Source organism: Triturus cristatus, chromosome 9 (genome assembly GCF_964204655.1).
Source record: "Triturus cristatus chromosome 9, aTriCri1.1, whole genome shotgun sequence".
NCBI classification, from domain to species: domain Eukaryota; kingdom Metazoa; phylum Chordata; class Amphibia; order Caudata; family Salamandridae; genus Triturus; species Triturus cristatus.
This window is the reverse complement of record NC_140592.1, coordinates 222,187,041-222,201,622: the sequence shown is the minus strand read 5'-3', so window position 1 is coordinate 222,201,622 and position 14,582 is coordinate 222,187,041. Positions and strand designations below refer to the sequence as shown.

General features: G+C 46.8%; 1 protein-coding gene across 1 annotated transcript in view; it reads left to right on the top strand.

The window, feature by feature from the left end:
• SUCLG2 (succinate-CoA ligase GDP-forming subunit beta) overlaps positions 1 to 14,582 on the top strand; it is a 583,799-nt gene that overhangs the window by 30,540 nt on the left and 538,677 nt on the right. The window lies entirely within an intron of this gene.

Sequence of the window (14,582 nt, the reverse complement as noted above, 5' to 3'; positions counted from 1 at the left end):
AGAGGAGGCTCGAGAGCGAGGCTTGCTCCCTCCTGATTGGAGACACGCGGAGGTGGTGGTGTTCCATAAACCGGGCAGGCCACCGGAGCAGCATGCTTCGTACCGTCCCATTTCTCTTTTAAATGTGGAGGCTAAGGTCTTGGCCAAGGCCTTGGCCAATCGCCTTTTGCCCCACATCTCTGCCCTGGTGCATCTGGACCAGGCTGGATTTATGCCTCAGAGGGCAACCAGGCACAACATTAGGCGAGCGCATGTGGTGATAGCAGCCGCCCCGTGGTTGGGGGAACCAGCGGCGCTTTTATTGGCCGACATGGACAGGGCGTTTGACTCCCTAAGCTGGGTTTATCTCTTTGCTCTGCTGAGACGACTTAACTTTGGACCACGCTTTCTCTCCTCCTGTACACAGATCTGACGGAGTCGGTGCGGGTGGCTGGGGTGGCATTATCTACCTTCTTCATCGGATGGGGCACGAGGCAGGGCTGCACCCTGTCCCCGTATTTGTTGGCGCTAGCCATGGAGCCTCTAGCTGCATGGGTGCGCAGGATAGGGGGTTTGAATGGGCCCCGGGCCTGTCTGACAGGATCGCATTGTATGTGGACGATGTCCTTTTCTTCCTTACGGCTATAGATAGGACGGGGCCACGGCTGCTGCGAATTCTGCAGATCTTTGGGGAGACCTCAGGACTTTATATGAACCCCTGCAAATCGACGATATGGCTTCTGGGAGAGCAGACGGGCTTGTGCACATGGATCCCCTCGGCTCAGCGGGTGGTGGGGGGACTGAAATATCTAGGGGTGTTCTTGTCAGATGTCCCCGCGATTTCCTGGGAGCAAAATTTGGCTCCCGTTTGGGCACGGACCCGAGAACACCTTAAGTCCTGGTCTCGTATGCCCCTATCACTGTATGGCAGGTCGACCATCTTCAAAATGGTGGCGCTCCCCCAGGTCCTTTATCAGCTGCAAAACCATCCACATCAGATCTCGCCCAATGGTTCCGGCAGGTGAATGCAGCGCTTGGGCAGTTCTTATGGGAGGGGGGTAAGGTGTGCGTAGCTCTGCGTACCTGTTTTTTGTCAACATACTGCGGGGGGCTGACGTCCTCGGATGTCCTATCGTATTACCAAGATTTGCATCTGTTGGTCCTTAACGAGTGGTGGTACAGTAGATAGAGGAGACCCGGCATACGCTGTTGAACGATGGCTTATGGGGCACTATTCATTACACACAATTCTCTACTCTGCGCCCTTGAGGGGGGTATTCCTGATTTGGAGACAGGCACTGTGACGGTTGGTGGAATACCTTGACTAGGGAGACCCCCCTCTGGAGCAATGGGCGACTACCTCAACTGGCGGCTTTGCAGGGGTTTCGGGGTTGGGACAATATAGGCATCTCAGTACTTGGGGATGTCATGAGGGGCCTGACACTCAAATCCTTCCAAGATCTTCAGGTTGAATTTCATATGCCACGGTCCCAGTTCTTTCGCTACCTTCAATTTCGGCATGCCCTATCCCCCACCCTAGAGGGCTTAGAGTCCCTGCCAGAATTCAGTCCACTGGAAGCAAAGGTTTTCATGGGAGACTTCCCATATACAACAATCCCTGGTTATACTTTGCTCCTCTACACTGCAGAAGCTCCGGGGGGACTGGGAGGAGAACATGGGTTCATTGGAGGAGGAGGACTGGACGGAGGCCCTGGCTGCACCACGGGGTGCGGCTATAGCTATGCGACTCCGCCTTGTCCAGTTCAAGTTCCTTCACAGGGTCTACTATACACGGGTCTGCTTGTGGAGGACGGGGTTGATTGCCTCCCCCGAGTGTCTTCGCTGTGGGCGGGAGGAGAGCTCATTCATTCACACGGTATGGCATTGTCTGTCCTTGGATCGTTTTTGGAGGGGAGTGTTTGACTGTCTATTGGAAGTCCTGGGGTGGAGGGTCTCATGCACACCACAATTGACCTTGCTGCATGTCGGGGAGGGGATAAGCGGTAATATTTACAAGAGACACCTTATGCTGTTGGGTTTCACACTGGCGAAGAGGGACATCACCAGGGCATCACCAGGGCATGGAAGGCACCTAGGGCCCGTTCTTGGCTGCATGGAAGAATGGGCTGGACTTTTATATGGGGTTGGAACAGCCTATCTTTGTTGCCAGGGGATGCCCATGCAAGCACTACAAGATCTGGAGATGCTGGGCGGACTATCGAGGTCTGATGTTAGAACTGCCACCGGCGGAGGAAACTCATTTATTGTGATAGGTTATGGCTATGATGTGGGGGGTGGGGGTGCAAGGGCGGGGGGGACTCGGGGAGATCCATTCACCTGGTTTTGCACGTATGTGGGGGGCGGGGCTGTGCAGACCTTTTGCGATTGGGGAGGGGTGCGGGGGTGGGGGGAGTTGGGAGTTGGGGTTTTCAATATATTTTTTTGTGCATAAATTTGTTCGGGCAACCTTGGAGAAAGTCAAAGTCATTATATCTGTGTGGGTTGATTGTGCAGATGTCTCTGGGATGCAGAGCTCTGCAATATATGTGCAACTTGACGAATAAAATCTGTTTAAAAAAATAAATAAATGAAAACTGTTCATGATTAACCTGTTCGCAATTCCTAATGCCACTTGAATTCGTAGCCTCTCTGCAATTCCTCCGCCCTTTGTTTTTCTCTCTATTTCTATTTATTTAGTTATTTAATTGTTATTATCATTTACTATCGCATTTGTAGCTGTATTTCACGTCATGCTAATATGTGATTTTCTGTTTGTGGGTAGGGGTGGGCGGAATTTGCGTAATCGCGCTACGCAAATCTCCGCGAAACGGTAAAAAATCTCTGCGAACACGCAGAAATTCCGCGAACACGAGGAATTGCTTGTTCGCGATACTTTGTTCCTGTTCGCGATCGCTGTTTGCGTGTTCGGGGTGAAATATCTCGCGAACACGCATATTGAGAACGCAAAATTACCCAAATTCCGCGAGCGGAACGGAATTTACCGCCCAGGCCTATTTGTGGGTCTATGTTCTTGAAAATGCAATAGGTCTCGCCTTTGATCAAGTTAAAGCCATTTGCTTTGCTAATGGTATTCTATAGCAAATAAATGGCTTTAACTTAATCAAAGGCGAGACCTATTGCATTTTTAATGCTTGTTGGTAGGGAGATTAAGTGATTTGCCCAGAATCACGGGATGTTGAGCCAACGCCGATGCTCGATCCTTGTTCCCCCAACTCTGGCCGTTAGGCCACATCCTCAAATTCTGGGAGTTCAGACTAGATTAATTTCAGCAGAAACAAATCGGCATCTTAAAACAATGTAAGAGTGGGGAACATGAAGTTATCCGGTGACCTTAAATACAAAGTGCCCCGTTTTGGCCGCCCAGCCTTAGATTGTCTCAAGCGCATATTTAGCTTTACCGCTGCCTTCGATTGACTCTGACCGGCAGGCATTACTAATCAATCAATCAATAAGGACAGTGGTAATCTAACTAATACAAGAAACAAACCAGCAAACGCTTGCCTCTGTTGTTGGCCGGAGGGGACACTTCGTCCTCCGAAGGAACACTTCTTACAACGTTGGGGGTGGCCATGCTGCACTATGAGAACCATGCACTACTCGAAAGAGCCAGCCAGCTGGAAAGGCCACGTCACCCGCAGGGGGGTGTTTACAGAAGACAGCCCCTTGATGTTTCCCCCACTGTCCGGGAAGAAAAGTCTTTTTTCAGTGGCCATTTGGCCCCTCAGGCTAGCCGCAGTCAGTGCGAGATCTCTTACCCCATCCCCCCGAAGCAATATCTAGTTCTGTATAAAGTTGGGTATTCACAAGGGCTCACTCGCCTGGTCATCCTTGGTTTCTGGCTAGTTTTCATTCCACCTCATAACTATTTTTCTAAACACCCTACACTTTAAGTGGCCTTGGCTCACTCACTCTAGAAGTTCTAGAGAAAAACACTTTCCCAACGACAGATTATTTGTTAAAGAGTCATAGAGCCGCACATCCCAGCCATGATACCCTGCGTTGCCCGTAATTTTGGTACATAATGCCCCCACCTGAAGCTGCACTCCGTGTCTTGATGTTTGTGCAGGCACAGGCCCCGACTCGACCCTGCACAGTGCGCTGACCGTCACTTAGTTTACAGGCTGTTCTCGTCTGTGTTAAATTGTTAACACGGTCACCGTCTATCCATCTACGTAAAACACTCCAAAGTAAAAAAAAAACACAAAGGTGTTTGGGGAAGGCCCTTTGGCTTTGTTTTCAAAAGTATGTATTTTTTTAGGCCTAGATTGCTCCCCAGAGCAGATGTGTAATGCGATCTGAACTCTGTTCCTAGATGCGTGTCCTTCGTCGAAATCCACGGTTAAGATTCTCTGTGGCTAAAAATACAGTTATGACTGTTTACTCGTTTAATTGAGTGCTTTTAGTATAAAAGTATAGTATTGCTTTCTATAACTTACTACAAAGTCCATATTGAAGTCATAATCCTTTCGGACTCTGGTGTAAGAACTGTGAATACCACGTGACTCAATGGCGTCAGTGTTTTCATGTCTTCGGTTCCCATTCAGCAGCCCAGTGCATTTTTTTGTTGTTGCATATTTTTATAGCGCAAACTCGACCCGGAGGTATTGGAGCGCTTTACATGAGCACCAGTTGCATTACACAAGGACACACTCTTTTTTGGTAGGGAGATTAAGTGATTTGCCCAGAATCATGGGATGTCCAGCCAACGCCGAAGCTCGATCCTTGTTCCCTACTCTGGCCGTTAGGCCACATCCTCCAATTCTGGGAGTTCAGACTAGATTAATTTCAGCTGAAACAAATCGGCATCTTAAAACAATGTAAGAGTGGGGAACATGAAGTTATCCGGTGACCTTAAATACAAAGTGCCCCTTTTTGGCCGCCCAGTCTTAGATTGTCTCAAGTGCATATTTAGCTTTACCATTGCCTTCGATTGACTCTGACCGGCAGGCATTACTAATCAATCAAACGCTCGATAAGGACTGTGGTAATCTAACTAATACAAGAAACAAACCAGCAAATGCTCGCCTCTGTTGTTGGTCGGAGGGGACACCACGTCCTCCGAGGGAACACTTCTTACAACGTCGGGGGTGGCCATGCTGCACTATAAGAACCATGCACTACTCGAAAGAGCTAGCCAGCTGGAAAGGCCACGTCACCAGCAGGGGGGTGTTTACAGAAGGCAGCCCCTTGATGTTTCCCCCACTGTCCGGGAAGAACAGGTAGGGTAACAATTTCCTAAAATGTTATCACACCTTTATCCTTTCCCTTAATCTGCTGGGAAAGTTACTTTGTTTAATTAAAAAAAGGGGGAGAGACGTCCTCACCCCTAAGAACCAGGCTAAACGACTCCTTGATAATTATTCCCGGGTCAGGCTTTAGCGGGGCATTACGGCCTGCCGGAGCGCGTGATATTCGCTTTGAGTTTTCGGGCTGGATGTTTGTTGCTGCTTGTTTTGTTTGGGGGGCTACTTTGAGTTTCCAATGAAGGGCGTTGAAGCGCCCCTGGACAGGGGTGAACAGCAGCTCGACCTGGGTGTGTTGTTTTCACCCTCTTTCCTCCCTTTGTTTGGGCCTGCGTCTGCCCAGCGTCCTCGGAGCAGCTGTTTCAGCACATGGCGTAGGACCCCCATGGGCTGGTGCCCGCTCCGGAGCCTTTGAAGGGCCTGCCATGCTTGTGCTGGGGTGCTGTGGTCGAGGGGGGGGAGACGTGGGGGGTTTGATTGTGAAGCTCAAGCCGCAACACACCGCGCCAGAGAAATTAAAGTTTCTCTTGTAGGACACCGCAATCATTTATTTTCTAACTTTAACACTGAGCGGGGGGGGGGGGGAAGGACTTCATCATACGGGAAGGCACCTTTACATCTCATTTCTTATTTCATCATACGGGAAGGCACCTTTACATCTCATTTCTTATTTCAGTTTCGAAAGGAAATGTTACAGAGATATGACTTTTGCAGAATCAGTGAGTGAGAACCAAATGCGCAAAAAAGAAAAAGTGAAGCCGTGGGCTTTCGCACCTCACTGCACCGCAATTTCCGAATGACCGGGGTGAAAGTCGACGAGGACGCCCAGGATGGAGTTTGCTGCGCGTGCCTGTCCTCAACAGAGACTTTTCTCTTTTGGAGCCGTCCCACTTGGACGGACTGCCCTGCTGGCGTAAAAGGTTTATTATCTTCTTTATGGGGCCATCTGTTTCGTCCCATAAAGAAGATAAGAAACCTTTTACGCCAGCAGGAAGTCAGACGAGCCAGTCCAAGTGGGACGGTTCTAAAAGAGAAAAGTGTACGTCACTGGAAGCTCTTTTCCAATGGCTGGCCACAGTCGGTGGCGCCAGCCAATGGAAAACAGGGGCGGGGCTTAAACCCCGCTAGTGAAAGCTACCCAAAAACATAAAATCTCGCCAGCGAGACTGCGCATGTGCGCAGCCTATGCTAGCCGAGACCTAAAAAAAAGAGGGAGGAGGCTCACACATTGAGCCAAGCCCTGCTTAGGTAGGGGGGTCACACTTTGTGCTTGCTGCTTTCTTTTCTCAAAGCCAAGGGATATTGTTGAAACAACAAGGCACAATTTCAGTAAAGGAGAAATATATAGTATCCCTAATGGCAACACTAGTCAAGCCTTGTTCGTATTGCCTGATCTAGTTGACTAAAGTTAGTCATTTCACACATGCGCATATATCGCTGTCAGACAATTTTTTAATTTGCACATTTTATATGTACCTTGAAGACTACAGCTCCCACGTTTCCCAGTTCCAAACTTGAGTCGGTGATCCAGGGCAGGCCTTTTCTTTGCATCTGATACTTTTAGACCTGAGTTTAATATTAATGAAATCAAACTACATGTACCAGAATGCAAAGGACAAACTTGGACTGCATCAGCTACTCTTGTGTCAGTTGTTCTTTGTTGAATAAGACCCTATAAAATTGTTAAGCTCAGTATGACATGTATCAAGTCTTTTTTACAGAGCCCATTCCTCCTTTACAGTGTTCTTAAGTACACGTTAGGCCGTAGCTCTTTTAGAGATCCCTCACCTTTTCATCCTACTTTAAGTGCTGACGTGGTACCCCTTTTGGGCCTTGGTGTGAGCAGCTAGCCAGTTTTACAGAGAAATATGTGAAAGATTTGGTGTAGCAAAGCAACCAACTATAGAGGTGTGTGAAATTTCATGAAACATCGACTTGTCCAATGCCTTATAGATCTACTTTCCCTGTAAAAATCCACCTGTCCCATTTGATGGTTTACAGTGGGTGACCGCGTTCTCACAATAGAGCTCTGCTAAAATCGTTTTCAGTAATGCCAGGGCTCATGTTATGTTATGATTTGGATTCTAAAGTCAATTGCCGGTGACCAAATGGCTATCCAGTCCCAAAGGCTTCAACTGTCAATTCTTCAATTACATTCCTTTATTGAAGTCCTGAATATATAAATCTGCAATGTTCAAACGATTTATGCATTCAAGGCTTTAATAAAGGAATGCAATTGAAGAATTTGTACATATTTCTTTCGTTTTGATTAGAAGCAGTTTACTTGGTTTACATTTGAAGCCTGTGGGCCTGAAGGGAGTGCGTCTTCGGACTGGCTAACCATTTGGTCACCAGCAATTGAGCGGGCACCAAGGCTGCACACCACAAACCTTGATTTTCATTGGTGTTATAAATTGGGATGTTTGTTTTATATAGTATTGCATTCTATTACTTACATTCTTTTGATGATTTGGATTCTGTCAGACTCTGATTATGCCACAATATACTGAACTCTGCCTGAACATTCCAGGGTCCTGCCTGTCTAAAATATGTAAATATTCAAGGGCTTCGTTTATGAGTGGGCTGCTAAGGGCAGCCTTTTATCATAGTGCTGCTCTGAATATCCTAGCACTTTCGTTATGACGGAGTTCTGAACATAACAGTTCTGATATACCACTGTTGAACTGTCTCACTGCTCTTTTTCTTACTTCAGTTTTTGAGAAAATGTTTTGTGAAATGCATAGCAAATCTACCTACAGACATTCACTACATTTCAAAAATGGTACTGTAAATAATCCCAGATTATGCCTGTGGTCCTGTGCCTAGTTGTCAACCAGGATCAACAAGACCACTCGGTCTGACCATCTCCACTTGAGCACATTGTGTTATTTCTGGAAATAACTTCATTTCATTGTGCCTTATTTCTTTAAACATAATTGTGACCATGCATTAACTACTTGGTTAATGACTGGCTTACTTTTTAAAACTAGATTAAATTAGCAAGAAATGTTATGACCTTGATTCTTTAATGTCCAAACGTTGGTTTTGCACTCCTAAAATTTATTTACCCACAATAATGTTTTCATGTAAGCAAAACTATTGAGGCTGGAAGCAAGTGGGAAATGGTAGCACCAGGTCTAGAAAGCAATGTGAATGTGTGCACACCCACAACTTTACATGTTAAGCATTCACAAATTCATCTCAAATCCATTCCTATCCTCATGAAAACGGCAGAAATACAACCTTTTCTGTGGTTGAAAGGGGCGACTTTGCCCAAAAAGTAAGCTGCAGTTGTAGGGAAGAGCATCTCCAAGAGAGAAATATTAAAGTTTTTAGCAAGTTAGTGTTTGTGTGTGTGTATGTGTGTGTGTGTATTAGCTAACTCCAAAATGAAATTCTCAAACGTTTGTGGTGCGGAGTATGGCTTCCAGCCTACTTCTGAAAGTTCTTACGATCTCCTGGAACTCATAAACCTTTGTGAATGCAAGATCCTAGAACTGTAGGTACACTTTTGTGATTTTCTTTAAGACTGGAGCACCTAACTTGTTGTTTATTTATTATTTTATATCGTCTCTCCATTATTAATTTTTTGAAAAATGCTGGCATGTATCAGCATGATTTATTATTTGACGCTTTTGAGAAAAGGTATTTATAGTTGTCCATTTTAAAACATTATAGTATAGCAAAACATCTTGTGACTTTAATATATTTTTTCCAAATTGCAAATATTATTTCGGTGCGTTTTCTAATGAAAAACAAATCACATATCTTGCTTTCAGTCTTGAGCAGCATTCTCGGAGCATTATCAGTAGCCGCAAATAGTTACATTTTGCAAAACCCACCCTAATAGTAAAGGCGGTTCCGAACCATATATATGGTTTTGAACATCTTGTAAATATGAACTCATATTTTGCCTTAGTAGAAGATGATCCTCTTTTCCACAATCATATTGAACACTGTATATAGGCAGTCACATGGTTTGTGCTAAAGGGTTTCTAGTCTAAATGTCAGGGGGACAAAATAAGCATGGAAACCGCTTGTCTTTGCCTTCAAGTAATATGTCGTGGGCAGCTCCGATGGAAATTTGACACCTTGCTTGACAATACTTTGACTTTTCTCTCAAAGTGTTGATGATTTTTGAGTTTATATACCTCTGTTTTTTCTGGATTATGGAAACTTTCAACTGTGTTGTAAGTCAGAAAAGTGTGAGTTTGATGAGGATTGAATACCATAGCCCTCTCCTTACACCGTCTGCTGTTGGTATGATCTCTAAGAAAATGTATACTACGCTTGACAGGCCAAGACCCTCTACTGTAGAAGAAATTCAGTGCTTTCTCAGGTTTGCTAATTTTTTGGGGGTGTCAATTCATTGCTTACTTTGCCCACTTCACTAGCAAAAATACTAAGGTAATCAAGAAGCAGAGCTTGAAAATGGATTTGTATGGTATTATACCATTGGAGAAGCCTTCCATAACCCCGGGTACTGTTTTGCCCAAGTACAAATTTAGCATCACCCACATCCATCTTCAAGAATCATCCGTTAGACTGATGCTTCTGAGACCGCTTTAGGGGTGGTTTTGCTACAAATTCGTTATGTTGCCACTCTTGAATTTCCAATTTGCTATCTTTCCTATACTCAAAGCTAGTTTCTGGTGGTACTGGAAGAGGAAGTGAGAGTCCAAGAGTTCTGGTATGTTGAGCCTTGCTTTAATCACAGTCAGACCATGTCTCTGCATAGTGTTAAATAGATGTCAGTCTTTACCTAAGGCCACCTAGAGGTACACAACATAACATTTTCTGTTGATTTGGTACCTCCTTGTCTGAAGACAGCTGAGTAATAGCACTTTCTCAGTAAGTCTCTTTGAAGCTCTTCTTTTGGAACATTATAGTCAAGCTCACACAAATACAAGTCTCCGTGTTTGGTAGTGTAGAGTTCTTTAAAAATTGAATGGTCCTAAAAAAGACTGCTGCACAGGCCCTACGGCCCTAACTGTTGACATCTGGCACCAGGCAAACAAAACATTCGGATGGCGCGGAATAATAACCCAAGTTACCCCACTATGGTCAACACAGCGAATGGGTACGCTGAGCACACAGCCGGTATTTGATAAGTGGGACACCATCGGAATTTCTACCATAGGGGACCTGTGGAAAGGAGGGGAAACTCTGTTTTTCAGAATTGCAAAAGGTATATGATCTTGCCCAACAGGAAGTATTTCGATATATTCAAATCCGACATGCGCTCAATGCAACCATCCCTGCACAAGGGGAGGTACTAGAAGCGTCCCGCCTAGAAGATAGGCTTATGACTGGACCAAGAAAGCTATATCCATGACCTACCAAACAAGCATTGGCATAGCCCATAGATCTCGCTTTTGGGACCTTATAAGTATTTAGTTATGCAGCATAATATCCTTGATGCAACAACATCAACTGTTGCATGGCTAAACACTTATAAGGTCCCAAAAGCGAGACCTTTTGGCTATGCCAATGCTCCTGGTACCACTGCCATGTGGGCATGTTTCTCATGAGATGGGCAGTCAGGGTACATGCCCGGCGGTCACAGTCTATGCCAGAGATGCGCTGCTGCAAAAGTGAAAGCAGCTGCAGCGTCCACACACTTAATGACCCGTTAAAGACAGATGGCGGCTGCGCTCACGTGAACGCAAGCGCTAGGCCAGCCATGGCCTAAAAAGCAGTAATAACCTACCTGACCACTCACACGACTCCGTGACCATTAGTAGGAAGTCATTGAGCAGCTCGAAGACGACGAGTGGTAAACCACGTTAATGTCCCCCCGAGAGGCAGCCATACCACTCAGACTCTTCCTTATCCAGCTCAAAATTTTACATAGACCCTACCTGACCGGGGCCACGCTAACCAAACTAGGGCGTAGGGAAAACGCACGTTGTCTCCGACACTGCATGGAGGAAGCAACATTTCATCATGTGCTGTGGAGCTGCCCCAACCTATCACCATTCTGGTGGAAGGTCGATCGTAAAATGCAAAATGCAATGGGGAAAGAAGTCAAACTAACACCCAAACTGGGACTCCTCAATGTGTGGGATGCTACAGTTATCATCAGTCCAGAACAACAATGGGCCACACTGGGGTTCACATTGGCCAAACGCAAGAGAGCTATGCAATGGGAGGCAGAGAACCCATCAACAACGAGGGGCAGGGAGAATCACATGGACAAATGCATGATTGCCAAGAAGAAGGTCTTTAAAAGTAGAGGAAGCCCCCAAAAATGGGGGGAAAAGTGGGGCAAATAGAACTCATACAGCGGAGAGATCTGTATCTCCCCATCTATTGAAATAGCAGGAAGAGGCAGAAGGTGAAACGACTGTTGTAACAAACTGTATCCTATCCTATTTGGTGTCTTTACTATGATGTGAACTGACTCGTTTTTAACTGGAAAGCTAGTATGACCTGTACTGTATTGTTAATCAAAATAAATAAAAAGAATATTTAAAAAAAAAATTGAATGGTCTAGAAAGGTTTTTGCAAGTTTCACCTTATCTAAGAAAATCTGAACTACTCCTATGATGTGGTTAGAAGCAATGGGATGTTCTTCAGAAATGGGATGTTCTTCAGAAATAGGATGTTCAGTATGTTGCCAAGATGATATACGCAAGTACATTATGACAGCCAGGTGTATATATGATGAAAGAGCAATACTGGGAAAAAAGTAAGCATTGCATGTTAGGAATATTACGAAGTCACTGTAGATTCTTGTAATTCAGCCTACATTTGAAAGGCTCATGAGTACCAATTACAATAGGACCCGGACCCCCCAGGTTGTTCCCGGCCCCACCCCGATCAGAACCCACAAATCAAGACTTGATGACCAGAGCTGTGGCTAAAAGAGGCCATGTTTACTATAAACCATCACATATAAGCATGACAATATCAAGGCGCAACCCACCTGCGTCCTTGAGAGGTGAGCCCCTGTCATCTGGTCCTTATCCGCCACCCGAGGGGCCCACTCCTCCACCACCAGGCTGCCCATCAGGGCTCGTAGGGTTTAACCAGGGGCTGATGCCCCATGCCCTAGTTTGTAAACTGGCGTCCTGACCCCCAGCCGGTGTCTCCATTCTCTCTGGGGTGAGCTTACCGTATCTCACCCTCAGTGCTGGCCTAGGGAGTATGCAGGAGGACTCCCTTTAACAATATAAGGCACTTTATGTGGCCTCCTTACCGCCACAAGGGCAACCAGGGCCAACCGTCCTTCGCCCTCCCCACCACCAGACAACTTCAGAACCACCAAGTTCCATCGATCCACAGGCTCAGAGCCATGCCAAATTCAAATGCCCGGATCCCCCAGTCTGGGTCCTAGGTAGACATGTGCCCACCATTGCAGTGGACCATATGATACCCCATGCCTAATTTGTGGGCACATTACCCAGCAGGCCCCTGCCCCAGGCACCGCTAGGCCATTCCGGCCTTCCAGGCACTTGGCAGAAACATTAAAAGGCACTTGACCGTAGTCCTGGCCCCCGATTTCGCCATGGCACTATGAGACCACACTATCATGGAAACATCCTACCCCAATTGGGCGAATCCAGACAGATCTTCCCTCGCGGCTCTGTGTCCCAGCCCAAACATATCATTACCTCCTAAATGTAGGATAACCAACTCTGGGAACTGCAGTCCCCCATGGCACATGGAGTCTTCCACCTGCTGCGAATGTGTGCGATCTGAAGGTCCCCAACGTCACTCACACGAAAGGGAGATACTCTCACAGACCCCAGCTTCAACTCACGCCGATGCTGCCAATGACCAATAAGTGGCCCATCACGCTGGCAAGTGACCCAGCACCCACACAACTTTAGAAGACATACTACCTTAATCTCGTCCGGTGCAATATCCGGCTCGCTGCGCATGCCGCAGCCCTAATTCTGATTTGAGTGTCCAACTACAGCAATACCCCAGCTGCGATAGGTAGCCCAAACTATGTTATACACAAACTATGCACGAGTTTGCACCTGATGACGGATGGACATGTATGCCCTGTGAGCCTTAGCCGGCCTACTTCCTCCCTTTTATGCCGATTCGCGCTCCCCTACTGTCACCTTCCTAGTAGGCTTAGTTTAGAACCTCCCCTAGAGAGTGAGCCTGTCTGCCTAAAACCCAGTGTTCAGGAACTGCAGACCTTTCCAGCGCACGAGTCGCAATGCCCCTACCAGTTTGCTCTCTCTGAGGGGCCCCTAAAATGCCCCTGCACCTGCTGAGGGAAATCAGGTAAGTTCATCGGAGGACTGCCCCCTAAGTGGAGGTCACCCCACACGTATCCTGCTAAGGTCTTACTCGTCAAGAAGCAATTGCCCTCATTCTTTGTCCCCTAAGCTTGGCGAAGAAGACGATCACCGACCATTGGGCTCTCGGGTAAGATACAAGCCCGCTTTGTGAATCCCATAGTTGCAAGCCGCCCCGAGTGGGCTTTCAGTGAAAAAGGGGGGGGGTTTCATCTCCCGCAGACACGCAACGGCCCTGTAAGCCCTTTTGCAATTTCGGACCTGACTTCTGAGTGTGCTCACAGAGCGAGGCCCCTACCAACTGTGATGGGGCCAGACTCCAATCCACCGAAGAGATGTCGAGAACCTAGCCATCTGAGCTGCTGCTTGAATGGAGGCCTAATGATCCCTTCATTTCAGCTTATGTTATGTGCGCAGCTGGAATCGTCTAAGCCTCTTCCCTGGCCGACCTTGTTACTCAGAACCAGAACAGAAAACTGCAGATGTAGCTGAAAGTGTCCCAGTGTCCAATACTTATACCAGGTCAAGAACGTTCAGCCTATTCCTGTGAGGCCCCCCCTCTTGGCCGGGTGGACAGCATCCACCCTTCGAAAAGAATGGGTAGGCGCTATCTACCCGCGTGCGCCCGACTTTTGTCCTGGAACTGGCTAGCAGCAGTGAATCTATCTTATTGGCTGAACCAGAGACCCAAACCCTGCAAAGGACGGGTTACATAAGAGTGTATCAAGTGCACTGTTACACTAAAGGGAAGAGTTCTAGCCCAGCCACGGGAAATTAAGTCAAGCCATAAATCCCTGAAAGGTCTGATCCTGGAGTAAGCTGGGTTAAGCGCAGAAAAATACCGGATGCAGATGAGGTGTGGCTAATCACCAAAGAATTAAATGATGCCTAGATGGGTGGCATAGAAAGACACTTTACCTAACCCCAATTATCCTAAGAAAGGTACACGACCGACTGGTATTCCGAAGGTGAAATTAAAGAAATCCTGTAACCTGAACAGGCTGCCAAGTAACCCCCATTTTTAAGCATGTATGTTACCTGTCTGTACGTTGCAAACACTGGAACACATGGCGGACCCTGT